Below are 19,942 nucleotides of genomic sequence, written 5' to 3'. Positions count from 1 at the left end.
TTCTGCATAAAACAGCCCCCCTCTGCCCTGCCAGAGAAGAGCCAGTAGAGAGAGGTTAAGCTGCTTATGAAATACAGAGTTGCCTGATTTATCAAATAAAAATATTAATATAACCATTCAGTTAAATGTGAATTTCAGATATACAATAAGATTAACTTTTTAGTATAAGTATGTCCCAAATATTGCATGAAATACACTAAAAAATTATTTACAGTTTATCTGAGATTCAAATTTAGCCAGACACCTGTATTTTATCTAACAACCCTAAGTAACTCATAAACAAATAACAAACAAGAGGGAAATTTTCAGAAGATTAAGACTTTTAACTGCTTCAAACTACAAAACTTTGTGTTTTAATATGATCATAAGTTAACAGCTGTATTGTATTATGCAAATTTATGTTAAGTTATTCACTATCTGTCATCACACTCCAATAAAAATTGTATATGTGACATTTAGGGGAAAAAAATGACATCTTTCTGATAAGAGTTTTCTCTGCATTTTGGTGGCACTGACACCTTTGGCTCGCCTGGATGCTGCAGCCACAAACCTTCAGGGCCAGGTCCTTTGCGAGCGACTCAATGAATTACTTATGGTCTGTCTGGAATCCTCAAGAACAATCCCAGTGAGGGGCCAGTGGTTGCTTTCCCTCCATTTTAATGCCTAAGAAACACAGCTTGGTACCGAAATAACAAGGGAGACTGTCTCTGCCTTTCAGCTAGAGGTTGGCGGCCTCCAACCAATCAACCCTGTGCAATAGGAAGGTGAGCTTGACCAGACGAGCAAGGGGAACGCATTGTATTTTGAATCTCTGTGCTGTCCCGCGTCTTGATGATCACACACAAGGGATAAAAAGCCATTCTGCTTCACTTTTCCACAGCACAGCTGATGTTCACCGGTCAGCTAGTTTAATATTCAGAACATCCTGGCCGGGCACGGTGGCTCATGCCCGTAATCCCAGCACTCTGGGAGGCCGAGGCAGGCGGATCACCTGAGGTCAGGAGTTCAAGACCAGCCTGGCCAACATGGTGAAACCCAGTCTGTACCAAAAATACAAAAATTAGCCGGGCATGGGGCATGGGTGGTACATGCCTGTAATACCAGCTACTCAGGACGCTGAGGCAGGAGAATCTCTTGAACCCAGGAGGTGGGGGTTGCAGTGAGCCGAGATCACGCCACTGCACTCCAGCCTGGGTGACAGAGCAAGACTGTGTCTCAAAAATAACAAAAACAAAAACAAAACAATAACAACAACAACAAGCCATCTGTAGATATGTGCTTTCAGCCTATCTTCAGGCTGCTTTGCTTAGTTTTGTTGTTGTTGTTGTTGTTTTTACTGATGATTGTCATTCTCTTGAAGGGAAAAAAATATACTACCAGTATTTTTGGTTTCACTTTTATAATTTTTTTGTTTTTTTCATCTGTGGAATACTGCTTGTGGAAGAAATGCCTGTGTCTGTTCTGGAAGGGAGGGGTAAAATGTTGCTGAGGGCACATGACAGTTTCCACTCTGGTGCAGACAGTGAAGCCTAGAGGCAGACCGGAAGCCAGGTGGCCTTAAGGAGTCTTTGAAGAATGCCAGGCCAGGCTCAGGAGACAGGCTGGCTGCAGAAATGACAAGGGGGAAGGCAGGTGAGACCCGTACAGGTAAGAGGGACTCTTTGTTTATCTAGAACAGAAAATAGAGACATTGATGAAGGACTAAAAGGAGAGGACGGGGAGGAAATGAGGGGAGGAAGTGGAGGAGAGATGATAGGAAACTCCTTCTTAAGGTTGCCGACTCCCAACTTTCTGAAAATGACTAAGGAAGAGAAATTCCAAGGGAGAGAAACGTGTTTCTTTCCTGGTCTCTGGTTATCCCACCTGAGGAGAGAGGCCTCTGATGACCAGACACGGACAACAGGGAGGTGCTCGTTTCTGGAAATGTGTAACCAAGATGGGGCACCAGCCGGGATGGATTACAGCCACGGGCCACCTCTCATTTCAGACGATTCGCTTTGATTCTCAACTCATCAGAGAAACCCGCCTTGCATCTCCAAGGGCTTTGAAATTTGATACAGGAAATAAGATGTGGAGGTATGGGTGATGTTTCATCCCTTCTTCTAGTTGTAGGCCATAACTTTAGAAAAGAAAAGCACGTATGGAAATTTAACAGGATACCATTTAGGTGCCCGCAATGAGCAGGATTTGTTTTGCTAAATTATGGCTCATATCAGCAGAAGTCTCATGGAGTCTGAGGACCCGCACAGGCCTTATTAAGTGGTCTTTAAGCTAAATTTTGAGGGCAGGGAGAAAAATGCTACTAGGTACAGCAATAAATCAATAAATGACAGGTTTGACATATGAATTATTCCCAAGGGAAGAAATCCAGGGGACGGAATAAATAGAGGAATTCCTGATATGTGGATTTTATGTGAGGGGGAAAAAAAAACCCAATGTTACATGGAAATATTGATAGAGTTTTATTTTAAGGCACCCAAGGCAGACAAGGAAAATGTAAACTTGTCAAATGTTACATAAAAGAACCCCAAAAAACACAATAGTATACTTCTTAGCTGAGGGTTTTTTCTTCCTTTTGCTATTTATTTATTATTATTATTATTGAGATGGAATCTTGCTCTGTTGCCCAGACTGGGGAGTGCAGTGGCATGATCTTGGCTCACTGCAACCTCCACTTCCCGGGTTCAAGCAATTCTCCTATCTCAGCCTCCTGAGTAGCTGGGACTACAGGCTCACACCACCAAGCCTGGCTAATTTTTGTATTTTTAGTAGAGGCGGGTTTCACCATATTGGTCAGGCTGGTCTCAAACTCCTGACCTCAGGTGATCCACCCACCTCCGCCTCCCAAAGTGCTGGGATTACAGACGTGAGCCATCAAGCCCTGTAGTCTTTTGCTATTTATTTTTCTGTTGTTTGATCTGTTTATTGGTTATTGAAGCCAACTTTTTTTCTTTTTATGGTAAAGATGGACACATCTTGACTTAATAGCATTTCTTTGTTGCTTAAAGCTGAATTTAAAAATGCCATTTATTCTGCTCTAATGTCGTTAGGGATTTAGTGGCAGCAGACAGAGAGGAGACACCCTAGAGAGGAGAAATGACTTTGGGAACTTCTCATCACCCTAACAGAGACCTGGCTCCTGTGGTGGTAAGAAAATAGAATTCCTAATGGTATGTCAGTGTGTGCCATTCCACTTTAGATAAGCACCTGCTCCTAAAACAATCTACCTCAGACCTTGCAGTCCTTCCCAAGATAACTCCCAGGAACTCTGGGGCCAGAGGATTGAATTCAAATCTAGCCTCTGTTTCTGCCTCTACCTTGAAGTCACTTACTCTCTGAATTTCAATTTCACTCTAGTCTCTTTTTGTTTTTTTGAGACAAGACTATTGTTTTGTCACCCATGCTAGAGTGCAGTGGCACCATCATAGCTCTCTGCAGCCTCCAACTCCTGGCCTCAGGCAATCCTCCCACCTCAGCCTCCTGAGTAGCTGGGAGTAGGAGCACGCACCACCAGGCTCAGCTAATTTTTGATATATATATATATTTTTTGTAGAGACAGGGGTCTCACTATGTTGCCCAAGCTGGTATTGAACTCCCTGCCTCAAGTGATCCTCCCACCTTGGCCTCCCAAAGTGCTGGGATCGCAGATGTGAACCACTGCGCCAGCCGCTTTAATCTTTAAACTGGGGGAAAATATCTCATTGGTGTTAGAATTGCCTGAAATAGCACCAAGAGCACCAAGAACAGAGTGCGTGTTCAATGAATGCTAATTCTTCTTATTATTCTTTCTTTCTTTTTCTTTTTCTTTTTTTTTTTTTTTGAGACAGAGTCTCACTCTGTTACCCAGGCTGGAGCACAGTGGTGCATTCTCAGGGAACTGCAACCTCTGCCTTCTGGGTTCAAGGAATTCTCCTGCCTCAGCCTCCCGAGTAGCTGGAATTACATGCGTGCACCAGCATGCTCGGCTAATTTTTGTATTTTTAGTAGAGACTGGGTTTCACCATGTTGACCAGGCTGATCTTGAACTCCTGGGCCCAAATGATCCACCTGAACTCTGCCTCCCAAAGTGCTGGGATTACAGATGTGAGCCACCGTGCCTGGCCTCTTATTATTTCTATCATAATTATTATCAATATTATTTGATATTGAAGACTTGACCCCACAGGATCACTGCTTGAGAAAAACATGTTAGAAATGAGATGTTTCTGCAGCAGGCCTTAACACAGCCAACACAGACCCCACAGAGGAACAGCTGGCCACAAGCCACAGACTGAGCACTGGGAGGTGGACAATACCCCCGACATCGTTCAAGTGACCCACAGTGAATCAAGCCCAGAAACAACACCACTGAATGGTCTGTGTGTTATGGAACTTGAGATCCTTTCATCAGATGCTTCTAGGAGACTTTTAATTTATCCAATATTTTTGGTTAACAGGGCCTATTTCTTTATACAGCTAGGTCAGATTTATTTAACACATAAAAATTATTATGAATAATTATGGAGCTCCATAAATGTTTACTGTTACGATGGTGGTGGTGGTGGTGATAACTATCATTAGCATCTTTCAGGTCTACAAATCTTTAATTTGCAGCTGGGCTGGGGAATCATCAAATGAGATTTTCAGAGAAAGGGGAAAGGATAGAGGTGGTGGTGGGGGGAGAGACTCTGCACCCTACCCCACCCCGCCTCTGGCAGCCAGAAGCATTTCCTCTTAATTCTGAGACAAGGTGTGGGCCTGTGATGGAACATCCCTAGGCTTCAGTTGCCTTGTCTGTAACATGGAGAAATAGCCCCTCACCCTCTGATATGGTTTGGCTGTGTCCCCACCCAAACTCATCTTGAATTTTAACTCCCACAATTCCCTTGTGTTGTGGGAGGAAACTGGTGGGCGGTAATTGAATCATGGGGGCGAGTCTTTCCCGTGCTGTTCTCGTGATAGTGAGTAAGTCTCATGAGATCTGATGATTTTAAAAAAGGGAGTTTCCCTGCACAAGCTGTCTCTTTGCCTGCCGCCATCCATGTAAGATGTGACTTGCTCCTCTTTGCCTTCCACCATGATTGTCAGGCCTCCCCAGCCATGTGGAACTGTAAGTCCGTGAAACCTCTTTCTTTTGTAAATTGCCCAGTCTCGGATGTGTCTTTATCAGCAGCGTGAAAACGGAGTAACACACCCTCCTAGAGTGGATGCATAGACCAGATGACCTCTTGGGTTTGGGTCTGGTATGATTCTGAGATGATTTCAAACAGGCTTGTCTGCTGAATGTTATCAGAGCAGTCATCTCGTGGGGCTTGCCAGGGATTTGGGTTTTGTTTGTTTGTTTGTTTTTGGCTCTCTGGTTGGGCTGGATCTGACCACAGCATGATCACAGAAAACCCACAACTTCCTGATAATCTGATGAGGGACTCTTCTAAAAAGCAAACAGCAGCTCCAGTAAGGATGAAGAGGTTTATAAAGTCAGTCCTGCCATTGATAATGCAACCCAATGTCACATGCACATTTGCATCTGTGCCTCATGGGATTCTGGCAACCGTTCTTCCTCCTGGCTGCATTTTAGAATCCGCTGGGGCTTTTAAGAAGCCCAGGCCTCACTCCAGACCCACTAAATCGAATCTCCAGGGGCGGAACCCAGTCAGCTACAGTTTGTAAAAGTTCTTGAGGACATGGAAATACCCCTGGCTGCTCTTGGGCCTTGATTGGCATGTGGCCTTTGGTCTGACTGGTGGCATGCATAGGAGAAGGCATATACGGGAGTTTAAGCTGTTTTAGAGTCTTTTGCTGTCTGAAGTCAGATTCTACCTACAGGAAGGCTGGTGACTATTTTATAACCCTGAGTTGATTCCCCATTCAAACCAAGGACTGGCTTGCTTCAGTCAGAGAATCTGGGAATTTGGTGAGGGTGGCCGATCCGGTCTCCTTCCAGCTGGGAGTGCAGGGAGCGCCTCCCTGATCTTATGATCTCAGGATGCAGGGCTGTCCCCCGGCTCCCAACCACTTCCCAGGGACTTTTCTCAATGGAGATGAATATGTCACTGGGCAGCAGTGAAGAGCTGGCTGGTGACAGCATCAAGCCTGGCCCCTGACAGAGGCCCCGGAGTGGGAGGAGAGTGACTCCTCTGTGCAGAGGTAGCTCTGGCAGTGAGCAGAGGGGAGGCCGGGGGCAATCAGGCTGCATGCCAATGTCTCGGGTGCATGTTGAATGTTCCCTTACAAGGAACATGATGAAAATGAACTACAAGGAAATGCAATTCGTGGAAAATCCCAGAGGGATGGAACCCAAAGAGAAAGCCTGGAATGGCTGAAAAACTTTCTAGAGGAAGGAGATAAGATCATTTACAAATGGAAGTGAGAAAGGCACCAAGCAGGGTGCCTGCTGTGGCAGAAAGCAACCCTGGGTGACGTCTCTTTTTCAGGAATGTTCTTCCCTATGTGGGTTAAGCTTCAGGGAGGTAGGGGTGTCAGGGGAGAAGCTGCCCATGCACTCTTCATCTTGTGCCCCATGGGCCACGAAGAAAGATAATTCACAAACTCAGAGGATGGACCGTGAAAAGGACACGGCAAGAGGGAGAAAAAGCTCCAACAAACCCAGGACCTTCGAGGGAAACTTATTATCCTCAGGGCTCAGAGCCTGGATGACAGGTCACCGATGATGCCTGCAAAGGTGACCAATGAAGATGCGGGCACTGTGGCGAGGACAGGGCTGCTCTGTCCTCCTGGATGACTGGCATTTTCTCAGTGCTGTGAAGGTGCAGTGCAGACACAGCTTCAAGCCTCCCTCCCCAGCAGGCAGCCCTGATATCCCCTTTATAGAAATGCCAGAGCCACCATTGATCCAATTGGTCAGGCAAGAATAGCAGAGCACTGAGGAATGGCATCAGAACCATGGAATCATGGAATATTAGAGACAAGGTTGAAAAGAACACAGACTAAGGAGTCGGGAAATGTGAGTGCCAATCCGACCTAGACCCCGTCCTAGGGTATTACCTTATGTTCTCAAGTTATTTAGCATGGTTAGTCTTTTGTGTCAATTTGGCTAGGCTATAGTGTGCAGTTATTTAATCAAACATGAATCCCAGGGTTGCTGGGAAGGTCTTCTGTAGATATGGTAAACACTTAAAATCAGCTGACTTTGAGGAGATTACCCTCAATAATATGGGTGTGCCTCATCCAATCAGTTGAAGGCTGTAAGAGCAAAAACTGAGGTTTTCTGGCGAAGAAAGAATTCTGTGTCTAGACTGTTGCATTGACTCCTGCCTGGGTGTCCAAACTGCCAGCCTGCCTTGCAGACTTCACACTTGCCAAACTCCATAAATTACATGAGCCAATTCAGGAAAATGAATGTCTTTCTGTCTCTGTCCTATGAGTTCGGTTCCTCTGGAGATCCCTGACTAATCCAGCCTTTCTTTCCCCACTGATGAAATGGGGATGGTGATGACTCCCACTTCATACAGCCATTGTGAGGATCAAGTTAACTTTTGTTTAGTTTAGGATCTGGTACAGAAACATTCATTTATCATCATCATCATTAAGAACAGTGGAGAAGAGGTCTAGTCCAATCTTTTTCTTTTACAGATAAGGAAACTGAGTCACAGAGAGGCGAATGAGAGTAGCTATATGTACGTAATGCTGGCGCTGTTCAAACATTGCACGTGTATTCTTAACTCATTTAATCTTGGTGACAACCTTATGAGCTACACAATGTTACTATCCCCATTTTACAGACAGAAAAACTAAGGAAGGGATTATGTGAGTGATCCACATCACGTTGCCAGTGGGTGTCAGCTCAGGGGCCCCGTGTGCTCTCATGGCGGGGGTGATGCCAGTACCGAGGTCTCGGGGTTCCCTGCCAGGATCTTTCCACCTTCTCGCTTGGTGGGAGGCATGTGCTCTTTGGTCAGAGAGAAGTCCAGGTTGGCCCAGTGTGAGGGGAACCATCCCTCAGCACAAGCTTCTTTGCTCTGGTGCCAGCTGAGTGTCCCAGAGAGAGGCAGTGCCTGCCTCTGGTGAGGGGTGAGAACTGCCTTAAGAAGTGGGACTGCAAAAACAGTGACTGACTGGGGGCCGGGATATCTAGCTATGCCATTTTCATGAAAAAGTTGGTTCATTTTAAGGAACCACCCTCCCTCTGGACCTCCCTCCTTCTCAGCCACTTGAACCAGTTACTCATTCAGTTGAAGTTCTTGCCTATAGCTAGGGAGGTGAGGAGTTTATCCCCTTCCTTCCAGTCTTAAATTACTAATTAAAATGTCTTGGAGACTAAGCCCATTGCAAAAAGAGCCTGGGTGGCTTTCTAAAGCTTCTTGTTCATAACCAGAGGGAAGTTGATTCTCTTCTCATCTTTATAATAAGGATTCTTTTGCAGGATATCTGTTTTATGCTCCCTACAGCTCTGGCCCCTGTTTGGTCCCAGCAGGGGGAGGCCAGTGGAGTTTAATTACATTCCTCCTATAGGGAACATTCAAGGAATGAGGCTTTGAAAAACAGCTTGTGCGACCAAAAGAAAAAAAATCAAATTAAGTGAGTGAGAAACAGGAATTGCCTTTTGTGTCCTAGCGACCCAATCTAAATATTTAAATTTTAAAGACAGATTTCTAAATGCTTAACTTTATAAACCTTCCGCATTGCAATTCACAGGGGAGTCACACCTCCCTTGTGATCTGGAATATTCATATGCCTGGACTAACAGAGTCTGGTAGCTGATATTTTCACACATGCCATATTCAGTTATAAAATATAACCTAAAAAAAAAAAAAAGAAAGCTCACCAAACAAAACATAATGCTGTCCACAGTCCTGGAGCAAAACAGACTTCCCAGAAAACCTAGGGTTAAAGGAGTGTCTGGGCCATAAGCTCACATTTTGGAAAGGCCCCTTATTGTAGACTGATTTTCCAATTTTCCTTCCTCTCTCGGCTCTGAGATGCCCAGCGATTGGCTATTAGTGGAGTGTGGAAGTAGCCCCCAGGCAGAAGCTATTAATTTGCTGATTTAGTAGGTGCTCAAATACCATGAGCTGACAGAGGAAGCGGACCATAGCAGCGGTAGGGGACATAGGTAGTAAGTTTCTTGTTGTCAGCAGGATTCAAGCCCAGCCTCATGATCTTTCAGATATCTGTCCTGGATGGGAAGCTGCCCTAGATGTCCCCAGAGGTCTCCTCGGAGGCCAAGAGCTGAGGCTCCCTCCTTTTCTTAGCATGATATCTTCTGGGCAATTGCACTGCAATTGTAGGACTATAGGGACTCCAAGTGTTGCCTTCAACCTGCCTCCATCTCCCCCCGCAGTGCCTTCTCTCCTGACTCCACTGACTCCTTTCTCGCTGGGTGCAGTAACTCACAGGCTTTATCTGCTGTGCCTCCCTGCTTGTCCCCCCTCAAATCTGTGCTTGGAGTTAGTCTCCAGTTAGAAAAGAAAGAGTGAAATAACTTCTCTCAACACCTATTTCTCACGTGCCAGGCACTGTGCTCGGCCCTGGGACCTACCAAGGTACCCAGCGGATGAGGCTTCCTAGTCATGGCGTTTACATCCTAGCTGGGACTTGAAGATATTCCCCTCCCAAAATTAGTGGTGTGTTAATAACGGATCATGTGTCAAAACAAAGCCAGGGCCTCCCAATGGAAAATGGTTAAGCCTAGTGATGAAAAGATTTTTTGGGGACAAGAAGTCTTTAAATTCCCACCAGATGATACCATTTTGGAGCTTCCACTCCACTGGTATGAAAGTGACTTTGGTCAACAGAGTCTGGGGAAGTTAAAAAAAAAGTATGTTTGTTCTTTTATTTCAAGAGCTAATTGTTGGGAATAAAACCCATTGTTTTGATGTTTTAAGAGCCCATAATGTGTGCAATAGTTAAATAAATGAGCCATTCAGTTGCGAATCTAGCTCCATGCCAAGCGGGTGCACAGAAGGTTGAGCTTCACCTGTGGAGCTGACTTTCCCAAGTTTATTTTTCATTCTTGCTTTTCTGGATGGATGTGAACCAACCCCACAAGCTTATTTGCTTAGCAAAGCTTGGTTCCTCTAGAGGCCCAGCTATTGAATATGAAAGATTTGCTACATGAAAGACACCACATACATGCTGATTGGTGTGACCCATTCCTGGGAGAGACTTCTCTTTGCAGGTGCCCCTCCGTCTGCTCTGCAGGGACTCAGGGGGAGGGGGACTTGGGGCATTAATTGCTAAAAATTCAAAGTGCTGGAGTGTTGCACTTGATGAAGCCAGGCAGCCCAGAAAAAACACCTGCAAGTCGGTCCTGCTGTCCACCCTACCTCCCCCGTGCCACCATGCCACCATGCCACCCCCATTGCAGGCATGTGGGTCTTGGCTGCTGCGTGCACTTACAGGCTTCTGGGATGACCAGGGGCTCCCAGGGGGCAGTGGGTCAGGAGGTGGAGCAGGAGCAGGGAAGATTCTGGGCCTCTCTGGACCTGGGAGTAGAGTCAGAACAAGAATAAGGGAAGAAAGAGAGGAAGGAGACCAAATAGTGCTGTGAACAATGAAGAGAGGAAAGAGGAAAGAAAACAGAGAAATGGGGTGGGATGAGAGGGAGAGGGCGGAGAGGGCGGGCAGGGAGAGGCGCAGCAGGTCTCTAAGCTCCTGGCTGCCACTGCTGAGGCTCCTGGGAGCAGCTCCCAGGCAGAGCGGGTCAGTTTCCCTACGGGTTACTGTGGGCATGGGCTTTGAGTATCTCCAGGGAATGTGGAGGAGTCCGGAGTCCTGAGTAGTGGCAGAGGAAGGTCTTGGCACCCATTTGCAGCCCAGATGACCTCTGGGAGGCACAGCCTGCCTTCCCGCAGGTGTCCCCAGGACAGGAACGGGCAGATGGCCCAGATCTCTAAGATAAGTTTGTATGCATAACAATGAAATGGATAGTTAAGATCCGAGGCCCTGCCACCTGATCCAGATCGATTGGTCACCCTGCTTTGGGAACTTGTGAGTTGTCCACTGATGGGGCACAGAAGTCCCTAGTATCCTGTGTCCTGGGAGTTGGTGTGTTGGTAGCAGTGACCACAAATCTTAACTTCCAAGATAGGGTTTCAGGTACACACCCAGAGAGGCCCCTCTTCACGGGCTGGGAAGAGGGGCCTCTCTGATATTAGTGGTCGGGATGCGACTTTTCCTCCCTTTGCCTGATATTAGTGCCCTGATATTAGTGGTCGGGATGCTACTTCCCAGGGCCAGATGCTTCCAGAAAGAAGGACAGGAGGTGGGTACCTTGGATACATTTCCAAGGCCCCCTGCTGAAGCTCCTATTCCTCTAGTGAAAATAGCACAGATTCTGTTCTAGGCCACCAAAGAAATGGCATCAGAGACATTCTCTTTGGCTATAGTTGTTTGGCATGGCCTCCCACCTGGCACCTGAAGCTACTGTCTACAACCAAGGGGCGTAGGGGAGTAGGGAAGCTAAGGGGCCGGGTGGAGCTCCCTGCTTAAAAGGATTGGCCTGATGGGTCCCGTTGGATGTGATAGGTCACCAGTCCACACACATGTCCTGACAGAAAGCTCAGGTTGCCATCTTCATCTGCTTTGAAAATGACTTTAAATAAACTCAAAAGCTCCCCCTAACCTCCCGCCATGGAAACAATTATTGAAGGAAATAGATGATTTTAGGCTTTATTTAGGATTAATATACTTCTAAAATGTATTAGGATTGGCTCATTCCTGCATCACTTCATCTCCCACTCAATAAAGTGAATGCCTTCATGATTATGGAATAATCCGGAAACCATTGAGATTTATTAGCAAAAGGTAAACCACTGCAGAACATGAGCACGTTAAATGTCATGAGGAATACATACTTGCCACATCCAGCACACGTGAGAGAGACACAGTACGTATGGTTCAGAACCTGGCTCCTTGTACATAGTGTGGGCTGTGGACCGGCTGTATCAGCATCACCTGGGAGCTGGTTAGAAATGCAGACCCTTGGCCAGGCACGGTGGCTCACGCCTGTAATCCCAGCACTTTGGGAGGCCCAGGTGGGCAGATCACCTGAGGTCAGGAGTTCGAGACCAGCCTGGCCAACATGTTGAAACCCTGTATTTACTAAAAATACAAAAATTAGCTGGGCATGGTGGCGTGAGCCTGTAATCCCAGCTACTCGGGAGGCTGAGGCAGGAGAATCACTTAATCCTGGAGATGGAGGCTGCAGTGAGCCAAGATCGTGCCACTGCACTCCAGCCTAGGGGAGAGTGAGATTCTGTCTCAAAAATAAAAAATAATAATAAAAAATAAAAATATAATAATCACAAAAAAGAAATGCAGACCCTCAGGCTCATCCCAGACCTGCTGAATCAAAATCTTCAGACTTAACGACTCCCAGGTGATTCCCATGTACCTTAAACTTTGTGACGCCCTAACCAAGGGCCGGTGCCGCAGCCCGTTGCCACTTTTCTCACGCTGCAGTGTCACTGTTCTTTGTTTTAGATTTCAACATTAGGGCTGTAAGGCGTTCTCTGTTTTGCCTCTTCCCTCGTCCCTGTGGCTTTGTGCTCTGTTGTCCTGTTGTGCTGTTATGGGGTCTGTCAGAAGGCAGAGACTCAGCAGCACCTCTGACCGCTGTGTGGCTGGGGGACTGAATTGATGGGGAACTCCTGAACTTACTCCTTTCCAACTGTGGGTAGCCCGACCCCAGCAGACCTGGGCAAAGGGGAGGAAACCTTCCCCATGGGGAAAAACCCATTTCCAGTTTTTTACTTGTTCTCAAAGTCAACCATGCCCTACTCCCTGGGTGAGATCCACATGGGAAGACATTTTTTTTTTCCATAGTGAGGATAAATTTGTGTTAAGCTATTCACTTTTTTTCCTGCTCAACCCTTCCTCTGTGACAAAGGATGTGTATTCATGAAAAAGCTAGTTGAGGGTAAAATGGCTTTTTTTTTTTTTTTTTTTTTTTTTGTAAGCACATAATGTGCTTTTTTTTCTTGGAGATCCTCTGACTGCTTCAAGGAACAAATCCTCAACGTTGCTCACACAGCAGCATGAGCTAATAAGCTGAAATAACCAGCACAGAATGTTCTTTTATCCTTAAGAGAAAAAGAAAGAGTAAGTTGTATTTTAATTAGATATTTATAATGGTTACAAAGCAGCTCTTCAAGAGAAGTTTTAAGAATTTGGCCTTCCTTCTAAGGCATAACTGTGTTCAAATTATCCTAAAGAGAGGCTGTATATCAATCCAATCCAGTTTGTGATAAATTTACAACTGGGTTCTGCACAGCAGATTTATAACAACAATTAAGCAGAAGGAAAATGGGTCATAAATTTTGGCTGGCACAGTCCGGCACCAAAGAGAAGAAAAGAGAATGGTTTAGCCAGATCAAAAGTCAATAATTTCAACATAGAACACTAAAGCTAGAGAAGACACAATTTATATGAAAAGAAGTTGGTTTTTTTCCTTTCTCATCCTTTTCAAAATTACATGAGAACACAATGAAGCATCCATATAACAAAGGTCTCATTAAATAGATGGTGTGGTTTTTTCAGCTTTACGAGTGGTACAAATGGTACAAACCTTTTCCCACCCATCCACTATTGAATTTACTGAACGTACTACCTCCTTTTCCATAGACCAAGGCAACGTGGGAAAAGAGAGACTTCTCCAAGAGATTGGGGGACTTGAGAAAGAAGATTTTACACTGAATTTTGATGGTGGGACAAGAGGAGGGGAGGCCAGATAAAATTCCCAAACAAGACGATTTGGAAGAAAACGCATGTGGCCCAGAAAGAATCAGTCTGGGGGCATGAATTAAAAAGTGGATTGAAGCTGGGCGCGGTGGCTCACGCCTGTAATTCCAGCACTTTGGGAGGCTGAAGTGGGCGGATCACTTGAGGCCAGGAGTTCAAGACCAGACTGACCAACATGGAAAAATCTCATCTCTGCTAAAAATACAAACATTAGCCAGGCATGGTGGCACGCGCCTGTAATTCCAGCTACTCAGGAGGCTGAGGCAGGAGAATCACTTGAACCTGGGAAGTGGAGGTTGCAATGAGCCAAGATTGCGCCACTGCACTCCAGCCTGGGCGACAGAGCAAGACTCTGTCTCAAAAACAAAACAAAACAAAACAAAGCAAAAACAAACAAAAAAGTGGATTGTAACTGTTTTGGAAGCTGGAACCAAAATCTATACCCTGAAAGGAGAACTGCAATCAAGGCTGTATGAGATGAGAGATGGGATGTTGCCCGACAGGATGTGCGGAGGCAAATCCCCGATAGTGAGGGAGACCTTTGAGTATCTTTATATGCGCCAGGGGTTTAGAACTGCTAACAGCAGAGAATCTGAATTATTGACTTTCATGCCTGACATTTTCACTTCTCAAATGGTGAGGGATGCAATAAGGCAAAACTGCTGAGCTGGACCGACTGGTCCTGCAGAAATCACAGAAAACTTGGGATGATTTGCAAGAAATAGGCAAGAGCAGGCTGTTCCAGGCACTGCCGGACTTATACCTTCTAATTTGGCAAGCTGGATTTTAAAAGTTCAGAGGGAAGGTGAACATGATCACATAACAGGAAAATTGAGAGGTGGGAGCTTCTAATCTGGGGGCCACGGATTCTATGTACAGGGGTGGGCAAACACACTGTTTCCTGGCTACCCAGAAGCCATTTACCCCACTTTTAGTAAGAGCGATTTGGGGATCCACCTCTCCTCCACTCGAGAGCTCAGTGGTTTGGGTAAGGCCTCACCTAGACACCAACTCCAGGGATGGGGCACATGACCCAAGTCTAAGCCAATCAGGGGATCGTATTCCTCTGGGGTCCAGAGATTGGTTGAGAGGCAGGTGCATGACCCTCTCGAGGTCACTGGGATGCCAGGAGGCTTTTGCTGAGACTTCCAGGAAAGAGACTCTTGCTTCTTCCCGTTGAACTTGAACCTACTCTCTCCTACCCCCGTCCTCAGCCTATAAAGACATTAGAGGGATTTTAAGAAAATTTAGAGCAAGGAGTCATTGGCCTAGGGAAGAGGGTCCTCCCTACTCCCAAGCCAAGGAAGAGGGTCTTCAGCAGAGCCACTCATAGAGGTGGGCCATTCTCCTTGGCCATCTGCTTATGCAGCATAATTGCTGATGTGCCCTGTCTGCCTATTTGAGCAAAGGAAAAGTACTTGGAGAGACATGACAGGGTGGAGGGAGGAAGGGGAGGGCAGAAGGTGGCCACTGTGGGTGTGGCCCAGTTGTGTGTTTCCCATAGGCTGGGCGGACACTGGGGAAAGCATGGAAGCTGGAGCCATTTAGCTGGTATCCTGCTCAAGATTCCCCACCAAGCAGCCTTGGGGCAGGAGCTGGTAGTAGGAGCTGGAGCCTGTCTCCCTGGCAGGGAATTATGCAGTGAGGACTTCAGACCTGGGAGCCATCTGAATACGTCTTGCATCTACCCCACGTCAGAGGCCCCCCGGGGAAGGCACTGAGGGCAGTTTCAGGTAGGCAGGATTTGGGGATCGGTTCACAGGCTCCACTTCTGGAGGAGAAAGGGGCCCAGCAGGGGTAGGGGAGGGGTAGAAGGAAGGGAAAAAACACACTTCTCCTTCCCAGAGTAGCGTCCTCAGGCCACAGGTCAGCCTGAGCTAAGAGAACAGAAGAGCACTGATTGGATTTGAGACTGAAGTTTTCATCTGGGCCAGACTGGCCTGGACTTTTTAATGCCCCCCAAAATGACCAGAAATCATCGAGATCTGTCCAAGGTATCATCACGGACAGGGAAAGGAGATTCATCAGAGCACATTTAAAGGAAAAAAATGAAACAAAAAACGCCAAATGGTTTCAAGTTGGTACCTCACTGAGTTCAGACTGTTCAAAACACTGGTTACACAGCTGTCTTGAGACCCCTAGGGGAGATCTGCCTGAGAAGGGCGCATGCCCAGAGAAACTGGAGCTGAGAAATGGGGGGAGAGAACAACTTGGACAGGGCTTGAGCCCCTGAATCAAGCCATACCTGAAGGCAGCTCTGCCCTCTGGAGTTTTCAGTTATAGGGGTCAGTAAGCTCCCTGAGACAATCTGGGCTGAGTTTTTTATCACTGTCCACAGAAGAATCTGAACTGATGCCATGCACATATCTGCTCTTTCTTGGAGGAAGGCATATAGCTCTCATCAGATTCCCATGGTGCACTGCTATGAAAGAAATTGCTCAGGGAGAAGAAACTCTAGAGCTCAAATTAAGCAATCTCATTGACAAATACAAGGGAAGGCCATCTAATGAGGCATGGGGATGCTCTACAGGGATGTCACAGAAGAGCTAGACCAGAACACCCTCGTGCGTAGGGCTGGAGCCCCAGAGTCTGGCATTAACTGGCACTCAAGAAATATTTGTTGAATGGAAACCAGCAGGAAAATTATAACAAGTCATACTTTACATGCAAATTTTCAGGAATATTTTCAGGAAAATATCTAATGTGTGAACATCTAATCTGCATTTCCATGTCCTGACAGATGGCCCATATTAACAGAGCTCTGATTATAGTAAAAAAAAATTAAAAAAATAAAAGGAGGAAAGAAAGAAAAGAAAAAAAGAAAACCTACCAATATTCATTGAGTGGGTGCCATGTGCAAGGCTATGCAAAGCAACATTATTGTGACTACCAAATGTATGTTTTTAAAAAGACAGCTGTAGATATTCCCATTTTTCAGAGACTCCCCCCCACAACCAGCTATTACATATGGGAAGAAAATCACCTTGGGGCTTCCATGGCTTAGGAGGGCTTTGGACCCTGATTTTTTTTCTTGGAAGGGGAACCAGGGACCACCTGCATCAGAATCACTGGAAACATTTATTTAAAACGTGGGTTCCTCAGGCGGCGGAGGTTGCTATGAGCCAGGATTGCGCCACTGCACTCCAGCATGGATGATAGAGCAAGACTCCATCTCAAAAAATAATAAATAAATAAAATAAAATGCGGGTTCCTGGGTCCCAGCCCAGACTTATGGAATCGGAACCCTTGAGGTCAGGACCCTGGAAAGTGCATTCTAAGCAGTCTTCCCATATGGTTTTATGCACACTAAACTCAAAAATTTGACCTGCTGTAATCTGTTTATTTGACCAAGGGGTCCCAGTGCTTTGCAACATTCTCTACAGCCCCATATGTGGTCCTTTTTTTTTTTTTTGAGACGGAGTTTCTTTCTTATTGCCCAGGCTGGAGGGCAATGGCACAATCTTTGCTCACTGCAACCTCCACCTCCCCGGTTCAAGTGATTCTCCTGCCTCAGCCTCCCGAGTAGCTGGGATTACAGGCATGTGCCACTACACCCAGCTAATTTTGTATTTTTAGTAGAGATGGAGTTTTACTGTGTTGGTCAGGCTGGTCTTGAACTACTGACCTCAGGTGATCCACCCGCCTCGGCCTCCCAAAGTGCTGGGATTACAGGCATGAGCCACTACTCCCGGCCTAACATGTGGTCCTCTGGGAGGAGAAGCCCTGCTCCTAGGCTGGGGGGATTGAAGGAGGCCAGGGTTTGGTAAGACAACACCCTCCTTGAGGTCATGGCCAGTTAAGGCCGTGCCAGAGGTAAAGGGTGCCTACGTGAGGGCCTTTGAATGGAAACACTTGCTATGTCCTCCTGGCAGATTGACATAACTGGATGTGACTATGGTTATAGCTGGTGGGACAGACTCCTATGGCCCCGTGTCTCTCTAAATGACACCACACATTCTAGACCTGATTATCTGCTGCCTTCTACTGCAGGCCTGTGTGTGGAAGGAAGATATTGTTTCATAGACGTAACATTGCTTCTCAATTGGCGATTGAATTCCTGCAAGATGAGGATCTGACTTCTGTCTCTTAGAGCTTCTGCCCCCTCTCCTAGATTCTGCTGTGTCTACTAAACTGCTGGACACTCATTAGACGCTTCAAAGCCCTTAATTTGATGTGCTTTCTGGTTTACTGAGACCAGAGTGCTGGGCTTCCCTCTAATGCCTTCCTGGGATAGCATGCTAAGCTTCCCTTGAGAAGTCACCTTCCCAAGTTCTCAGTCATGTAACTTGAGCATGATTGACTGAGGGCTGGAGTCTGATTGGTGTAAGCCTATCAGAGACCCCATTCCCCTTGCTTCAAGAGTTGGTTCAAGAATGGGCAGCAGGCCAGGCGTGGTGGCTCACGCCTGTAATCCCAGCACTTTGGGAGGCCGAGGCAGGCGGATCACCTGAGGTTGGGAGTTCGAGACCAGCCTGACCAACATGGTGAAACCCCGTCTCTACTAAAAATACAAAATTAGCCGGTTGTGGTGGTGCATGTCTATAATGCCAGTGACTCGGGAGGCTGAGGCAGGAGAATTGCTTGAACTCGGGAGGTAGGGGTTGCAGTGAGCCGGGATTGTGCCAATGCACTCCAGCCTCGGCAACAAGAGTGAAACTTCATCTCAAAAAAAAAAAAAAAGAATGGGCAGCGACCTAAACATTCCTGTCAGAGTGACCTTCATGACTCTGTCTGGGAATTTTAGGCCACAGACCCTCTCTCCTCCATTGGTTACAAGCAAGGAAGTGTGGAGTCCCAGACACTCTTGACAGGCTTCTTGGGGCTTTGAGAGGAGAGCATGACGGAGGATGGGGCCAATATAAGAGAGCACAGCCAAGAACTGGCGAGAGAGAAACAGACCTGTGCACCAGTTTGAGACCTAGACAAAGATTTGCCTGGAGCCACATCTATTCCTGAGCTGCTCAATTAAATGTACTCAGAAATACACATTTATGAGTCTTTTTGTTTGTTTACTTTTTGTTTTTGTTTTGCTTAAATCAGTTGGGTTGGGGTTCTGTTATCTGCAACTAAATGTATCCTAATAGATTGCCTTGCTTCCAGCTCCTTTTACTTCTTTTGCACTAATGAGCCCCAGTCACTGTTGGTCCCTCCCTCTCCCCTTCCCTCAATTTAAGAACAAATACACAAACCACTACGTATAAAACAGAATAAGATGGGTGGCAGGGTTATTTGGATTCATGGCTTGTTGAGATTCCCTGCCCAAAGAATATTGATTAATGGATCAATGTCAGTCTGGAGGGAAGTCCTGTCCTGTTCAACATTTTAATCAATGACTTGGATGAAATAGGAGACATGCTTAGTAAGTCTCAGATGACACGAGGCTGGAGGAATTGCTAATATAACAGATGGCAGAATCAAGATTCAAAATTATTTTGACTGACTTGAACAGTAATAAGGATAAATATAAACTCTTGCGTCTAGGCTCAATAAATCAATTGTGTAAGCAGGGTTTGGAAAGGCCCAGCTTGGCAGTTGTCATAACTACTTAGAACTTGAAGTTGACCATAAGCTCATGTTGAGCCTAAAGTTAAGACAATTAATTAGTAACACAGTGAATGCAGTTTTCAAATATTTAAAAACTGCTGTGAAGAAGAGACACTGACTCCTTTACTTCCCCAGTAGAATAAAGAAGTAGAATTTCCCGGGAAGTGGTTTTCAGTTCATTGTATGAAACATTTTTTTAATGGTTCCAGTAACAGAACAGACCACCTTTCAAAATGGTGAATGTAATAGCCATCATATCAGAATGTAATAGAAAGGATTCCATTGTGGTGGTCTTCCTTTTAAAGCACAGATTTTACAAATGAATCTCTTTAACAACTCATGGGTCAAAGTTATACACACACAAGCATCCAGAGGAAAAAAATGAGGTGATAAAGTAGCCTTGCTCAGCACCCCCGTTATATCTGCTACAAACAATCGAGAGGGGCCTCATCTAGAAGAAAATGCCCAGAAGCTGGCCTGGGCGCTGACGGGCCCCATCTTCCCTTATACCATTTGTGAGCCTCCTCCTCAGCTTCCAGTCTTCAGTCCAGCTTCAGCTTGGCCTGTCCTTTTGTCCACTCCTGCCTTCTAGCTTGGCGTTCTGTTCTGGCTCACACCTGCCTCCCTCCGTGTGAAAGCTCCAAGTCAGATATTGGGAAGCCATGACTCCTTCCCCATCCCTGCCCTTTGGGCCTGACTCCTTCCTGGGCTTCCACAG

The 19,942-nt window shown here is 46.2% G+C and overlaps 1 protein-coding gene across 3 annotated transcripts in view; it reads right to left on the bottom strand.

Annotated features, from left to right (window-relative positions):
- Positions 1-19,942, bottom strand: part of TBXAS1 (thromboxane A synthase 1) — a 191,140-nt gene that overhangs the window by 39,445 nt on the left and 131,753 nt on the right.

The sequence above is a fragment of the Pongo abelii genome, chromosome 6, assembly GCF_028885655.2.
Source record: "Pongo abelii isolate AG06213 chromosome 6, NHGRI_mPonAbe1-v2.0_pri, whole genome shotgun sequence".
Taxonomy (NCBI): Eukaryota; Metazoa; Chordata; class Mammalia; order Primates; family Hominidae; genus Pongo; species Pongo abelii.
Note: the sequence above shows the minus strand (reverse complement) of the source record. Positions and strands in the feature narration are given on the sequence as shown.